This window comes from Hirundo rustica, chromosome 3 (assembly GCF_015227805.2).
Source record: "Hirundo rustica isolate bHirRus1 chromosome 3, bHirRus1.pri.v3, whole genome shotgun sequence".
In the NCBI taxonomy this organism is placed as follows: domain Eukaryota; kingdom Metazoa; phylum Chordata; class Aves; order Passeriformes; family Hirundinidae; genus Hirundo; species Hirundo rustica.
This window is the reverse complement of record NC_053452.1, coordinates 57,833,727-57,850,185: the sequence shown is the minus strand read 5'-3', so window position 1 is coordinate 57,850,185 and position 16,459 is coordinate 57,833,727. Positions and strand designations below refer to the sequence as shown.

General features: G+C 41.4%; 1 protein-coding gene across 4 annotated transcripts in view; it reads left to right on the top strand.

The window, feature by feature from the left end:
• Positions 1–16,459, top strand: part of PLEKHG1 (pleckstrin homology and RhoGEF domain containing G1) — a 186,572-nt gene that overhangs the window by 47,949 nt on the left and 122,164 nt on the right. For 3 of the 4 annotated variants that reach the window (XM_040059293.2, XM_040059296.2, XM_040059294.2), the window contains exon 1: positions 11,733–12,052. The exons of the other annotated variant lie outside the window; for it this stretch is intronic. The gene's annotated coding sequence lies outside the window, so the exon portion shown is untranslated. Of the gene's footprint in view, positions 1–11,732; positions 12,053–16,459 lie in introns of those variants that run through there. 4 annotated transcript variants of the gene reach the window in all.

Here is a 16,459-nt window from a genome sequence, read left to right as displayed (position 1 = left end):
AGAATGACCTACACCCTTCTCAATTTGGGTGCATAAATGTAACCGTAGGTGTCATGTTTCTTTGCAGAAGAATGGTTCTATTCTGCACAGTTCTGTCCTGCACGAGGAACCATCAAGGATTATGCTGTGGGTATTAATATGAAAATGGAGGAAAACAACAGCTTATTTCACACTCAAATGTAGAGTAGAGGTGGAACAAAAGTTTTAGTTGAAGTAACCTTTGCTGCTTCAGCTATTTGTATTAATGGGGGTAAGGTGCTTGAGTGCAACTGCTTTTGCTTTCAAAGAGAGTGTCTTATCCTGTCTCCCTTTGGTGCTGGGGACCGGGGGGAAGGTTTGCTCTGTCTGCAGAGAAGGTCTGCTTTCACCTACAATCCAAAGACTGATGTACCACACCCAGGCCCTGATAAGGGCTGTCTTCAGTGCAGCAGACCCCAGGCAGTTGTGGATGGAGCTCCTGAGTGTCAGGTGGGAAAGAGGTGAGAAATGTTATACCCAACCTGGTCTGTTACAACATTTTGGGCATGTTCTAACTTTGATTAATGAACTGTTCTGCCCTAAATATTTCTTGGATGTCCACATTACCATTTTCAATTGTGCTAACTCAAACAAACCAGCAATCAATTAACTAGAATTACAAAACTCTGGGCTAAACAAAGCCATCGTGAAGAAACTGGCTTTCAGCCCAGTATCTACTGATGATGGGATATGAAACAGCCTATTGATTCTGTGGCTCTCAAATTCTTGTACAAAAGTAAAAACAATGCTATTTGCCTTTTCAATAGGGGGAGGAAAAAAAAAATCCCATTTTATTCTGTACCTCCACTTAGAATAGGCAAACTACATTACTGAGCCAATTTTTAGAAGGTTGTACAGAAAGAAGTACTTCCAGCACATTAAGAAAACTTCAGCTTATAGTTATACAAACTCTAGAAGAAAGGTAAGAATACTGAATTTTAAAAGATTTATATGTCCACCTGTCAAAAATGCTGTGCAAACTTTTCAGGTATTTTTATCTTTCATCAAGAATGCAGTTTGAGAAGACAAAACAGCTCTTTTGAGTTTTTGTGCTGGTGACTGTCAAGTTTATTGCTAATACTATGATATTTAGTTCTTTTCATCTGGCTTCAGATGACAGAATGCTAAAATGTACGAAGATCACAGCTTCTAGTATTCATGCTTTGGGGGAAAAACTTGGAAACTTGAAACAAACACACGCAAATACCTTAAATAAGAGGACAAGCAACAACAACTGAAAACATCACTTTCCTAAACCTCTTTTTTTTAAAATTAATTCTCTGCTCTGGAGGACCAGTTTTGTGGCTTTTCAATATGTGAGGGTTGCCAATACAAAAAGCATGCGGTAATTGTAAAAGCAATAACCAGTCCAGCTGCATTCCCTGTGCAGAAACTGAGAGGGACAACAAGCCATAAATAGTGGTGTCACCACCACTCTTTGCCTCAGTTAAGGAGTATTATTATTCTAAACACAAAACAAACTATTGCTTGGGCTCCAACTGAAAGTTTCAAAGCCTCATAAATCTGCCAGGTCAAAGCCAATTTTCACTGGAATTTTGGAAGGGAACTTCTTGAGAGAAATATCCAGTGCTAATTTTAATTTCCTTTTACTGCTTGTTTTAACAGCCTTGTCCAAAAACAAAGTGTTCTTCAAATGGAAGATTACAAATTTTCCTCTGATTCTCCTCATTCTATGTATGCCTATAGCTCAGCACTAGTCTACTACAGCACACACCAGCAGAACACCTACAATGAGTACACATTTTCCTTTAACCCGAAGCTGCTGAGAACTGTCTTTAGGCAGAGATTGATGTCATGAGTGACTGCATGTTAATTAATTACTGATGGGCTTTAGGTAGAATATTGCTGTCTAAGCTGTCGTCTCCAAGGTCCTAGTCAAGGCAGGTGCTTTGCCTTAAGTGTAAACTTTTTTTAGGTTTGTTCAATAAAAGGTTTGGAAACTGCTGCCAATGAGGAGAGTTGCTGGCTCCAAAACACAAAGAGGAAAGTTTTGATTACTCTTTTTAATAAAAAGGAAAAATCCTTCCACGAGAGCTCAGCAGACATCTGAGGCAATTTTCAGAAAAGTCTGCTCTAAAGGAAGGATGTGTGTCTGTGCTCGCTGTCTGATTGCCCTTCCAAGAATGATTTTTTTCCACAACTTTTTCTGCTTTGGCATATCTTCCCAGGTGAAGAGGCCAGCCTTCCCAGCCTTCCCAAAAGGGAGAGGGAGCAGGTCAGAGATGATGGCATTTTTCCGGCCTTTACTTAATAAATTTCTCTTCTATCACTACCTTCCCGCTGTAACAATTAATTGTTTTCATGCATTTTGTTCTACACAGAAAACCTGCTTGCAGCACAGTGTTTTCTAGACTCAGTACTTTATCTTTATAATATACAGCGTTACATGTTTGCTAATAGGCAAAAGAAACAAGATGAGCAATGCAAGGTAAAATCTGAGGTCTCTTTCTTTCTAGGGATATTTATTCCGTTTTCATGGTTAAGAAAATACGTTCTTCTATGCAAAGGAATTGTCTCCAAACGTCAATGAATACAGTGATAGAATAGACATGGTTAGTCCAAGATCCCCACAAAGAACTTTAAAAAATGAGAAAGTGGCAAAAGGGTAGGTTGTAGAGTGAAAGAGATTGATCAAGTTACTGTGAGAAAATTCTCTTTTTTTCCCCACTTGCTAAATCTTTTTCCCCAGACAGGAGCAACTGATTTTAACAAGCATTTGGCACCCCTTTTTTTTTTTTTTTTTTTTTTTTTTTTTTTGGTGGACTGTACAATAGGTTAATACCTTACACTACGACAGTCAAAACACATGGTCTTGGGCCAAAAGAAATGCAGCATAAAAGTGTGGATGTATTGTTTAATGAAAATAAAGAAGTTAGTTAAAGAGACTACTTTATATAGTTCAAATGATTAGGGTAGAACAGAAAAATATTCTTCCTCTAACATGGATTTAAATAAAGATGTTTCTTTGCTTGTTAACTACTGTCAAAAGGGACCTCATTCTGGGAAACTTGCTGAAAAAGATTTTCTTTGTATACCATGAGTATCAGCTGCCTGGTAGACAAAGAAAGATTCTTTGCGACTCTCTTGTTTTTATACACAAAAGCAAACAACAGTGTCTGCATCTATAGGTATTGCTTTCCAGTGAAACAATTTTATGTCACACCAGTCCATAAGATTCAGAAAAATAATTGTATTGTTGTTGGCCATAATGATCTGTGGTGAAAACAGATCTTCACTCTGCAGGTCAAAACCAAATATACAGGCTTGTGAGCATTTTTTTAGGTTTTTGCTTCTTTATTTTTGCCCCAGATTGACCCTGCACTTCTGGACTTCTTGCTCTACCCAGATATCTCTTAACCTTATTAACACAGGCTCTTATTAAAGGGAGTTCTGTACAGCAGTGCACAACACTGACATGACTGTCTTATGGAAAGCACAGCTGTGAGGACCTTTTTCCAGGTATGGCAAAACAGATAGTTATATATCAATATATCTATATGAAATATATATATATCAAAGCAAATTTAGGCTTCAGACACAAGCACTTCTTGCTTTTTTTTTAATGCCTTTATATTGTGCAAGCTGTAGCGGTGTCTTGGTAGGTGAAAAGAAATATGAAACCGGAGGGTGTCAGAGCTTTTTCCAGCGGTATCCTTGTCAATAAAACAGCCTGAAACTTTGTTTACAGCCTTGGCAAAGCCATCACAGACTGAATTAGTCACAGCAGCGAAGCTATCTTCTCACCAGTAGGGGATTTTCATATTACAAACTTTTTGTATAAACCTCATGAGGTTTAATAGGAATTACTTTATATACTAGTAAAATCTATAGATTTTTACAGACCCTAGACCTTGTTTTTACTCATTCCAACATTTTGCAAACCTAAGGTGTGTTCCTCTGGCTCATAGGCTCTTCTCTCTTAGCTTTCTCCCAGATGCTGCTGCTAAATGTTCAGCGTGCATGGATGAGTCTGGAGACTTGTCTGGAAGGCAACGGAAGTCTGGGGCTCAGGAGTATTGCCACCTTTCACTGTCTCTCTCAGTGAACTTCCCAGAGTGGCTGCTTCTCTTGTTTAGCCAGTAGTGTGGTTATCATCCCTTCAAATAATTGGGCAAGAATGCAATTCCACAGTATAATTTACAAATCTTGAGGAAGATTGGCATTTTCAATCTGTTTCAAATTTGTGGACCCATGTAAAGTGAATCTAAGTCTACTGAAGCAAACTTTCTTTTCTCAGCCATCTTTCCAGGTCTCCTAGTAGTAGACAACATGTTAAAGACCACTGATCGAGAAAAAGAGACCTCCCTTCCAGCTGAAATTCAAGCTGTGTTTACTCAAAGGTTCATAACACTTTCAACACTATTTAGATTGTAAATTCCCTGTTATAGGGACCTTTTCCTTCATTTTTACATATGGTGCATTCAGTTCACTGGACATTGTGCTTTATATGAGCATTATTTTGGTATAAATAATATATGGCAGTTTTATCTAGAGGTCCTCAAAAATATCACTCTCAGAGTGATATATCTGAAAGTTTCTCATCACTGGATTTGGAATATTTGGAAATCATTACTGTTACATTCTCAGAAGCAGGATGTGTTTCATGATGGTTGGTAGACTAGAGGTATGAGGTAAACATTGTCAGAGCTGACCAAGTTTTTGTCGCTGCACCCGAACTTGTACAGCTTTCATGAGAAAAGCCAAGACTGAAAGGAAACATGGGAGTTTCATGAAGCACAATTACAGTTGTTTATTCAATTATTAGCCAGTCCTGAAATGACTCACAACACAGCTGCTTAGATTTACAGGCAGTTAACAGACTTAAGTGTTTGTTGGCTTTTTTGTTCAAATGATGTAGTGGGACACTGTCCTGGGACAGATATACCACAAAGTTGAAGGCCTGAGGAAACAGAACAGATTTTTGTCTCTTTCTTACATCGGCTGCTTTGTCAATGGCTGTGAGAAAGATGCTGTCAAAGCGATTTCATCTGTCATATCTTGAGATAGCAGAGTAATCTAGTAACAGTAATCTGTGAAAGCTGGGCACTATTGTCTCTGAGACACTCTGAAAATTCTGGGATTCTCTGATCTGCCATTTCCAAATGCTCCAATTTTGATGCGACTTTATTTGGTAACTCTTGCATCTGTAATAATAATACAGTGTGCTGGCTGCTTGACTGGTGGAATATGTTCCAAACAGTGGTAATTGACATTCAGTTGTGCCTCAGAATAATTTGGAACTGTTTTGATTACATTAAAATTCAGATTTCATACTTTTTATATAGAGAATTGCTTTGTGAACAGAGATAGAATAACCAGTAAGTACAGGCCGTGTCATGTCATATAAACCAGTATTTACAAAATGCTGCAACACATTGCCTTTTCTAAATGATATTTTTTCTGATTTTAATTCGGGGTTGTTCTCCTGTACTAGACTTCTATATTAAATAAATGAATTAACAACAGTGACCATAACACCTGAGGATTTTGGGGTTTTCTTTTTTATATTTCTTTTTAATTTTCTTCTATTTTTTCTTCCTTATTTCATTAGTTCACCAAGGTATCTCTTCTGCTCTTAATCTTCTTTGTCTGAGGTTGAGGTACCATCTTTTTTCTTGCTTCTATTTAAAGTATTTTTTTATTTTTATGCTGCTATATACAGCCATTAAAAAATAGAAAGCATCTATCCCTACTGTAGATAGCAGGATTTGTAAAAACTGTAATAGATTCTCTGTCTTTTTGTCAATGACAGATCCTCAGTTTAGGGCTTGCATCCTTCCTCTGGGCAGGCACTGACCAAAGTCAATGCAAGTTCCCATTTGGAGGTTCACAGCCTTCATTGTTACAAGTCCTGATAAGGTCTTGTCTAAGCTTTAGACTTCCTTTCCCAGTGCCCTGTCTGCATTCATGTAGATTGGTGCAGAATGAAACTACAGCGAGTTTGTTACGTCTTTGTTCTGTCTTTATAGGATCTGAAATACCACCTTTCCTGGACAAGTCTGCAGTAGCTGAAAGGGAGTTTTCAGTGATACTCAAACTTCCTGAGGGTTGTGCTGAATTATGCCCGTTGCCCATGATCTGGTTGGCTTTTGCCACTCATAGAATTTACTAAGAGAGGGGAAAATCTTTTGCTGTGGTAGTAGCTTAGGACAGCACGGGATGCAGCTTTGGTGAGGATTGGGACCGCTGAACAGTGGCCAGTTGTCTGATAGGTGATTTGGACTGCATGTTGCATTAGACAGTGATACAGCAAAGGAGATTACAGTCCTCTTAGCTCCTTGTTGGAAATTTTCCCCTTGGGATCCTCTCTGATCCACTCCCACAGAACTGCCCTTGCAAACTGCCTGCTCTGGGGTCCTCACTTTCTGATGTGCAGCAAACCAAACCAAATGCAAGGAAGAATCCAGGGCCAGTTGTGTTTGAGAAAAATACTCCAGGGACTTGAGTCCTGGATGGAGGATGCTGATCTTGGAGAAGTTAGGGGCTGAATTTAGTTTATTGCCTCAAAAAGGAGCATGTTTATTACTTATTACTCAGGGGGTAGTTTAAAACAATTAGTCTAATTATTGCAGAGCACTGTGCTTTAAAAGCTACAGCTGAAATTAGGGAACCACAAGATTCTCATGTAAGTAGTAAAAGTCTTTTTTAATAACCTAGATGAGTCAGAAGAAACCAGTGGTTATATGTTTGAAGGAGTTTCCTTGAAGCTGGAGTCCTGTAATCAGATGAGCTCATCTGCCACCTGAGCAACCCGTATTAGCAGTGTTGAAAAGTAACTCTTAGTTGCTGCTTAAAGCAAGTCTAATATACTCCTTGTTGTGCTCTGAAGACCTTGATCCTGCTTTTTTGTACGTGTAGACTCACCACGAAGCATCCAGCAAGAAAAAGCCCTTTTAAAGATCATGATTTTGCAGCCCCTAAATAAAACACAAAAGACGAAGGCCTCCTTGTGATGTCTTAATACTCCTTTTGTGAGTAATCAATTTAAGCCAAAAAGAGGCAGATGAATTTTGAGAAACGAACACCTCCTGTGTGCCCAGTAAGGCTGTTTTCTGTGCAAACAACTAAACTGAGAAGAGGAAGTAGCGGGGATCCTGCTCCACCTTTACTTTGAGCTTTTGACTGTCCTGTCCAGAGAACATGGGGTAAGCATCTTCCATCCTGGTTCATCTTTAACTGGTGGCTTTGTTAGAAGAAGCATGGAACAAGTGGGTACTTTCTTCTAGAGAAAGATGGCTGAAGGCTAAAGTTTGAAATTAACATCTCAATTCCAGCCTTTTTGCTTAAAATATTCCAAAGGAAATTTAATTGGGAAGACGAGCTCTTGTAAGACTGAAACATAGTTTCTGTTTGCAAGGCTGTAGATTGCGAATGTTTTCAGGAATAATACAGAAGAAAAACTTTCTGGAGAAGAACAGATGGGAAATGTAGACAGCTATTATTTATCACAATGAAAAAAGCATCATGGCGGAGAGCTTAAGACCCAAGACTTGTAAGGAATTTGAGACCTGAGCTGACAACATAATTGCACTAGCTTTTGAATTTAGCAGAAGCCTATTTCATGAAAACTGCAGCTGGTCTCTGTGCTTTTATAATGAAATACAGTTGCATTTGTGGAAGATCCAAGCAGTGCTGCTATGTGGAAAAGCAAATAATCTCAAAGATGTTTACTTCTCCATGGAAATATTCCCAGACAAAGGAGTCAAATCCTCTCCCAGTCAATTCCTTCTGTACAATATTTTGTTCTTTTCTTATGTTGACAGTCTTCATACTTGTAACCACTAAACTTCATCTTCTTACTCCCATTCTTTATGCACACTATTTGTTTCCCAAGGCAAGTGGCATGCAAAGTCATCTTGTATTTAAAGTACTTCCACTTAAACTTTGCAGTAAGATTGGGAGTAATTTATTTTGAACTTTGTGATTAAATGTTTTAGCAGCTGTTGCTGTAAAGACTTCAATATGCTTTGAGGTTTTTTCCACACAGGTATCTCATCAACTTGGAGGTAACTGAATACCTACAGTATACAGACATAAAGTAGATATGATAGCATTTTATTTGATATTAATGATTTTACTGGAGCATATAATTACTGAAATGGTTGTGTACTCCTTGGCACTAGTGTACATGAAAATGTGTGTTCTATGAAACAGGAGCACAGCTCTAAAAACCCCCTATGCTTAATAATATTGCTTTGCAAAGCAAATGAGTGTACCTGTGCCTGCCAATTAAATTGTATTGTGGGTGGAATAATTAATTTGGACACATTGAATTTATTATTATTATTATTATTATTATTATTACTGCTGACTGGGGAGTGCCCAAGTTAATATTATATCTGTTTTCCCTGCTTTACACACTTGTGCATGGCATGGATACAGCAGGGTTTTTTTCCTACAGATCCTCCCCCTCCCCAAACAATCAATTCTGGGATGTGTCCTTGTCTTTTAAGTGTGTGTGGGGAGTGTCTCTACAAGTAGCAGTTTTCTGTTATTGTAGGGACAGGCTTTTTTCCCCCAGATTCTAACCCAGAACAGATAAACTTGTGCTTCTCCTCAAGTGAATGCTGAAATTCATCATCAGTCAGCAAAACTGAAGTGACAGTGATTTCTGTACATTTAAAGGCGTTGGTTACAGTTTTGCTGAGTCACAGCCAGAATGAGGAAAACATTATCACAGCAACTGGTGCGGTTCAGAGCTGGTGATGTAAAGAAGTGCTGTGATGTTTGAGAACACATGCATATGTACAAACTTATTGATAGACCAGTTGATATAAGCAGATCTCCTAGAGGGAAAATAATGTTAGGTTATAGATGCCCAACATAGTAAGCCAATCAAGTAGTACAAGAAGGGAAGTCGTGACCACCATTGTGGTCTCATTAGTGGTGCAAGTTTCTGGCTGCCAGGGCAGCAGGAGGGATAGAGGTGAAGAGCTGACAGGTGGAGCTGGATCCCACCTTATGTACCGGGGAAGGCAGGGATCTTGTGATGTGAGAGTTTGGGAGAAGCTGTGAGAGTGAGTAGAAAAAGATGCGTGTCGAAAAAGGTGGAGCTGGGGGGAACAAAGACTTGCTTCCCGTCTGTGCACAGGAGGGTTGCTGAGGGTGACTGACAACTGGTGTTCCCCCCTGTGCCACTGACCTTCTGGTGCAAAGGCAAAATCCAGGAGAAAGGTTCACCTGCCTGCAGCTTCCTTGTCACTCGTGCCCTTTCACCAATAGTAAGGTAAATCTTCCAAGACAGGAGTTCCCACAATTTGTCCATGTATCTAATTCCTCCAAAAATGGGTGGTTCTTTAGATGCACTATTTTGTGTTACAGAGTTGTAAAGCTTGACCTTTAAACCTCTCTCATTCTTTCTGCAACAATGATCCTACATTATCAGTCAGTTGCCTTAAAACTTCAGCGTATATTGTCAGTCCACTGTAATGTTATTTTTAGCACAGGCAAACAGAAACCAGACAGACTCATGATCAGTCCTTTGGGGAAACGGAGGTAGAAGGATGAAGAGAGAGGAAGAGGCTTCTCCTCTTGAAGATTTTTCCTGTTAGTCACAGCACTGAGGAAAAACAAAGTCCATATGGAACAGATCATGTAAGGCCTTTAAAACATATTTGGAGAGACTGTACAGTTTCTTAAAGGAACTTGGAATAGTCTGTGGTTTGGGCGTTTTGCTGTATTTCCCATTTGGGGATGTGTGTGCATTTTCATTTGTTTTAATTTGGACCAAGTTAAATGCATCAAGCAGTAGTTTATTTTATTACCGTCTTTCAAAGATCTATTCATAAAGGAAAAGCATTCCCTGATTCCCCGAAGGGGAAGAGTTACAAATGCTTCTCTCCCAGTAGTTTCATCAGAGATGTTTTGCTGCTTTTTTTTTTTTTTTTTTTTTTTTTTTTTTTGCCTTTTTTTTTTTTTTTTTCTTCTATTGACTTGCAAATGAAAGCTAACTTTTTGTTCCCAGCACAAGGCCAGAGTGTAGTGTGCTGAGGCAAGGATATGTGCTCAACTGGATGCTGAATTCAGATATGGAGTGCTATGTAGTGCAGGAGATCACAACCAGTGGGCTGATTTTAGTGGCGCTACTAAATCTCATCTGAAATTGCCCTTTTTCCACTTACCCCCCTGTCAAGCAACTTTGTAGAATACCATGCCAGAGTATTCACTGCGGAGTCCAGCCGTCTGTGATCTGCCTTCCTGCCTTATAGGACAGTGATGGCTCACAAGGAAATAGGAATGGAGTGAGATTTACCCCTTGGTAAGGTTCTTCACCCAGAGGGTGGCTGGGCACTGGAACAGGCTCCCCAGGGAAGCAGTCACAGCACCAGCCTGACAGAGTTCAAGGAGCAGTTGGGCAATGCTCTCAGGCACAGTGTGGGATTCCTGGGGCTGTGCTTTGCAGGACCAGGACTTGGACTTGATGATCCTTGAAAGTCCCTTCCAACTCAGAATATTCTATAATTCTATGTGATTCTATAATAAGTATGCTGTAATTCTGAAATGTTATGCACAACAGCTATCATTAAAACATTTGAGTTTGTTTTTTTTTTTTTTCTTGAAAAGGTAATATAGTCCCACTTGTTGAACACGAACTTTTGTTTTGAAATGTGGCCAAAAAAATTAATAAATGTGACAATCTTTTAAAATTCAGTACTGAGGAATATTCAGTGTGCATGTTGGGAAAGAGCTCTGGGCTTCTGAATCAATGACAAAGAAACAGACTGTGACCAAGGTGTTTTGGTGGTTTTTTGAGGGGTTATTTTGGTTTATTTTTTTAGGATTCCAGTGAGAACAGGTAAGATGAGGGCAAACACTGAAACTTCCTCCTTCTCTGAATTACTGCTGTAGTTGCTTGTTTTGACATCTGAAAAGTATGAGCTATTCTAACCTCCCAATTTTCCTACACATGCTGTATATTAGCATGAGTAAAGGGAGAAACTGTCACAGAACAAAAGTGATACAGCTTTACTAAATGTGAAATACGGAATGAGGTTTTACAGGAAACCAAAGAATTTTGTTGGGGCTCAGAGGAATAAGGAGCACTGAACATATATGAAGAATTCAGGCTTTATTTAAGCCATATCTTCTCTTTTGTGTGTGTCTTTTTAATTTATTCCTTTTTAATGTTGTGTAACTTTAAACTCACCTCTCCAAAGAAGATGACCCTGAAGCCTGCCACGAAGCAGGCGTGGTCTCTCTCTACAACCTCTTAGAATTTGCTTTTTACGGGTCTGTATTTCGTGGTGGACTTGCCCACTTCGCATTTTGGCAATTTGGCAACTCATTTACAGAAGCTCTCTCAGACCCGTGAATTGAATTGCGGACCTGTGAATTGAATTCCAGACCTGTGGCGGCGGAGAGGAGCCGGTGGGCAGCTCGGCGAGGCGGGGATGGGGCTCGCAGCCGGCCGGAGAGGCTGTGACCTGACACACGGGGAGAGCACAGCGCTTTTCCCTGCGTGAAAACAGTAGCGGATTTTTTTTTTTTTTTTTTCCTCTTCTTTCTAATTTTTTTATTCCCCATTCCCTTCTCCTCCCTTCTTCTTCCCGGGGCTGTAATCTGACGGCTCTCTTTGGCTCCATTCCAAAGACAAATCCGAGTGGTTAATCTCTCTCCCCCCCCCTTTCCCAGGCTCGGGGGCTGGGGGGCGGCGGAGTAGGGAGGGGAAGGAGAGTAGAGCAAGCACCAGCCCAGAGCCCGGCCAGGCCTCCCCGGGGAGGGGCTGAGGCAGCGGCTGGGCTGCGGGAGCTGCATGGAGGAGGGGAGTTTCGCAGACTCCTCTGCCCGGCCGGGAGGAGGAGGAAGTTTGGAGATTAAGCCGCTGCCCGGAGCCGGAGCGCACGGAGTGAGGCGGGGCGCGGCCGCGGGCGCTGCGAGGGGAGCACCCGGCCGGCGCCGCTGAATGGGCTGCGGAGCGGGGTAACCTCCCGCACTCCGGCCCGCACCCCTGCGCCTGGATTTTCAGCGGGAGGAGAAGCGGTGGGCGAGGGCACAAGACGGCGAGAAGCTGCCGGTGAGCTCTGCCGGGGGCTTTGTTCGGTGGGGCGCGCCGGGGAGGGGGCGGCGGCTCCCGGCGCGGCTCGGCTCGGTGCGGGACGGGCGGGGAGGTGGCCGGTGTCCCGCAGCCCCCGGCACGGCGGCGGGGGCTCCGCGGGGGAGCGGGCGGTCCGTGAGCGCAGCCTTTGTGCCGCAGGCGCCGTGCGCCCGACGCGCCGGGCTCCCACCGCGGCCGCCGCGGCGCTTTGTGCTCCGCCGGAGCCCGGGGCAGCCTGGCCGAGCTGCACCGGCTCGGCCCGGGCGTGGGGGCTGCATCGAGCCCCTTCGGCGAGGGAGGAGGTACTTCTTTTAAAATACCATCAGATTCCATAGGGCCACAGGTTTTGTGGGGATGCTTTAGCAAACTCCCAAACCCGATCCTCTGGGAGTTTTTTGGATTTATTTATGTTTTAAAGTTAATGGGATTGTGATAAGTATGGCCTAAAGAGGTTTAAGAATATGATTGATCTATTGTTAAGTAGCAGGAGCTTTGGTTCTGTGGAGAGGCAGTGGGGCAGAGCTGCCCTATAGGAGCCGGGACGCATTTCCCCATATCCTGCGCTCGTCTTTTCCCTGCTTTGCGGGTCTTGTGTCCCAGTCCCTCCTGCTGAAGGAGGAGAAGCCCTTCAGATCTCATCCTTCAGTCAGCACTGTCAGACCTGAGGCACTCGTTTCTTTCTTTCTTCGCAAGCCACGCTGCTCCAAGTATGAGGGAAAAGGACCTGAAACGACTTAGACGAACGTTCAGCTGGTTTCCAATACGGTCTCTCTTTAGTTGGCTTTTTTCCTCCTTTGATTGTTAACTGGCAGGCACAGAAAGAGCTGTGGCCTTGCTTTTTTCTTTTAATGTTTGCTGGTACTTCATCAGTTTAATAACTCTGCCTAGAGAACCTGATGACTTATAGGTGTTTTGAAAGCTGTGTAATAAGAGCCTACTAATAGTCATCCCTTGCTACTGTTTCATTCTTGGAGGGAGCAGTCTTTTCTGCTGGAGAGCTGCGGTTCAGATTTCCACAAGCGTTTGTTGCCCGTGCCTCTAGCTAAATTTATAAAGGAATTCTGTTAGCTTGTGTGAAGCTAAATCTGGCTGTAGCAACTCCTGGCTGTACAATTCACTGTGGTTGGCAAGGCACAATATATAGCTTCCTCGAGATTTATTTTTAGGGGTTTTTTCCCCCCCCGGTGTCTGTGGGGCACGTAGTTGTCATAATTTTGGGAACTCTTCACCAATGTGTGTGTGGGTGCTCTGGGATGAAAACATAAGAGTTATGCTAAGGTTAGGAAATGTATTAATGGAGTGCTTGTCTTGAAAATATGAGAAGGCAGTTTGAGATTGGCCTCTTAATGAATATTGGTATTGTTCTCGGCTCCATGCAGATGCTTAGCTATTAAACTTGGACTCTACTTCTGCTCTGTGTTCTCAGTTGGCAAACTAGAAATGGTACAAAACACTCTGATAAAAGGTTCAGTTTTAAATGTGCTCATTTATGGGAATGCCGGCTGTTTCTCTCAGACCTAGAGAGCCCTAGGCAAACATCTGCCTGTGGCCACACAACTGAGTGCATCTCTGCAAAGTCATGCTATGATTCTAACACTAGGTGTTAAGGTGTCATTTTTCTTGTTGTTTTACTTTTGATTTTCCAAAAAGAGGGAAAGGAAAAAAGATAGGTGTGTAGCCAAATCAGTTTGTAATTTATAGTCTTACTAGATAACATCTTGAAAAGACAGCATTGACTTGATTTTTAAGTGGAAATCTTCAAGTAGTGAACCTAGTTTGTTGGCAGCTCTCATCACTTCAGGACATCTGCTAATGTGTTCTTCTTCCTTGGGCAGGATGTGAGACTACAAATTAACTGTCTAGAGGCAAGTCTTTGATTGTGAGGCCATGGAAAAATGTAAAAAGGGTTTGGAGCTAACTAACTGAACACTTGGTACCTGCCTGGGTGGAAGTGGGGTGTTTTTGTCTAGGTAGGTTATTTATGAGGTCGTATTTTGCGTTTCTTTGTAGTTTTGTTATTTTATTTTAAACCTTTGTTGTGACCTAAAAAGTTAAAGCTAGAAGGAAAGTGAAAATATCTGCTTACTGCAGGTGGCAAGTAATGAGTTTATGTACTTTTTGCTACTGTTATTTGTGTAGGTTGGTATTTTGGAACCTTTCACTGACAGTGTCTTTCATGTGGCACTGGTGATAGTATTCTGTGAAGACATTTGGAGCAGTATGCATGTTTGAAAGCCTCCTTGTGTGCATTTATTTGGTTGGGTTGTTGTATACCTGTTGTCCTCTGCCTTAAGTACAGTTGTGATTTCTTGGCTCCCATTCAGGAAAGGCTTTTTAAAGCCTCTCTAACCCTGCTACACGTAGGGCTGTAGCAACTGACGAAGGCATTTACTTGAAGTAGTGCTTTATTGTCTTTGAATGCAAACTCAGCAGTCCAAAGCTGGTCTGTTTCTCTAACCAGAGAGCCCTGACAGAACTGTAACTTGACATTGGCTTCTGGCATTTTATCTTGCTTTGTAGTAGCATCGCCCATACAATGTTTGGGCTCTGGTGAGTACTTTTGAGATCAACACAAAAATGGGGAAATCAAGAACACAGTTACAGAATCTGCTCTTAGTAATTTTGAAGAGTTGTTCCACAGATTAGTCTGAGATACTGCTATTGGAGAAAAAGTTTCTACACAGAGCTGTCATCTCTAAAATTGTCACTAAAAAAGATGAATCTAAACCAAAGCAATTCTTAGGGAAGGATACTACAGAATAGATGAAGCTTTTCTATTTTATCTCTAAGTTTTTCAAAGAAATCCAAAATAGGAATATTTTAACAGATACTTAACACAGTTGTTAAAATATGCCAAAGACTCATTCAACTGTTGATTTTTTATTTATTTATTCATTTTCTTCATGCTTGGTTGCCATTCCAGAAATTGCTAGGCACCACTAAGTTTATACCAGGCAAACCAGAGCTGCAGCTCTTGGTCTTGGGAGCATGGGGTTATGAAGAGGAGAGACCAAATTTCTGGGTGGCAGCATGGCCCTGTCATGTACCCCAACTCCAAAAGGTCATATGTACTGGGTCAGGAAATAATGGGAACATCCAGGCTGACAAAGGGAGCCATTTGCAGGCTCCATTTAGAAGTGTTTCTCAGATTAGACACGTATAAAGCTGTGGCAGTTATAAAATAGAACAAAGGAGTTAATCTGATGTGCGTTCCCATTTGCATTCTGTCATGTTGAGAAGGAAGGTTGCTGTGTTAGAGAAACACATTTTATTGACATGCTGAATTAGTTATGGCTTTAAGTTACTTTGCCATAAATTTCTTAATAGCCAAATACAGTGCAGAGATATTTAGCTAGAATATACAATAGAAGATAGAATAATAATAATAGAATATAAAAAATGGTAAGTTAATGATGTAATGTCTACTGAAGACATTTGGAGAGATGGTGATCCTCTTATAATAAGGTGGATTTTTTTTTTTTTTCTGGTGGGGACGATGAGGATGTCTTACCACTACTTACTCTGGATGACATTCTGCTTCTGTAGAGTTAAGAGGGGGAGGTGGGGGAACAGAATTTTTGCAGCCCTCAGCAAAGTCTGGAGCGACAGAAAGGCTTGCAGAACTGTTGCTGAATGGTTAATTCTGAGAACCTGCATTACTGTCACTGCGCATAAAAAGTTCTAGCTAGTAGGACTGTCAATGAGAAAAAAAGTAGAAGAAAGTGTTATTCTTGTATACTTAGAATGCAAAGGATGTGGAGCCTAGACTTCCCCTCGGCTTTAGAAAAGCCTCACACACCATGGTGAGTGGTGGAACCACAAAACTAGCCTGGGAACAGGAGTAAAGGGAATGAAGAGTCAAGTCAATCTTAGTGCAGTGGCAACAGTAACAATTGTAAGTACAGGAGTCTTTTATATACATGGCTATGAATACAAGAGATGAATGTGAACAGATTGAATAATAACTAAAATATCAGTATAGCCTAATGGTATTCATTAATTTTCAAAAAAAGTGTCTGGCAGACTCCCTCTTAGTGTTTAAAGTTTCCTGAATCACTTTAAGGATATAAACTCCCCTCCCCCCCCCAGTTACGGTTGTTGTATCAAATAGGTTAGTCTAGCCTGATTCACCAAAAGCTGAGTTTATATGAGCTTGGCCTGAAATAGGTTTAACCATGAACTTGATTACAAATACAGGAAAAGAAAGGGGCCGAGTCAGGGAGAAGCAGGGAAGGAAATAGAAGGAAAAACTCCTTACCAAGGAAGCCTGAAAGAAGCAGTTGTCTAAGCCATGTTACAAACTCTTAAACCCACTGTCATCTGTTGACTGGGGTGCCTTCCGAAGTACCTGCATGTGAGAGTGGTCACTGCCTGTGTTTTCACCAA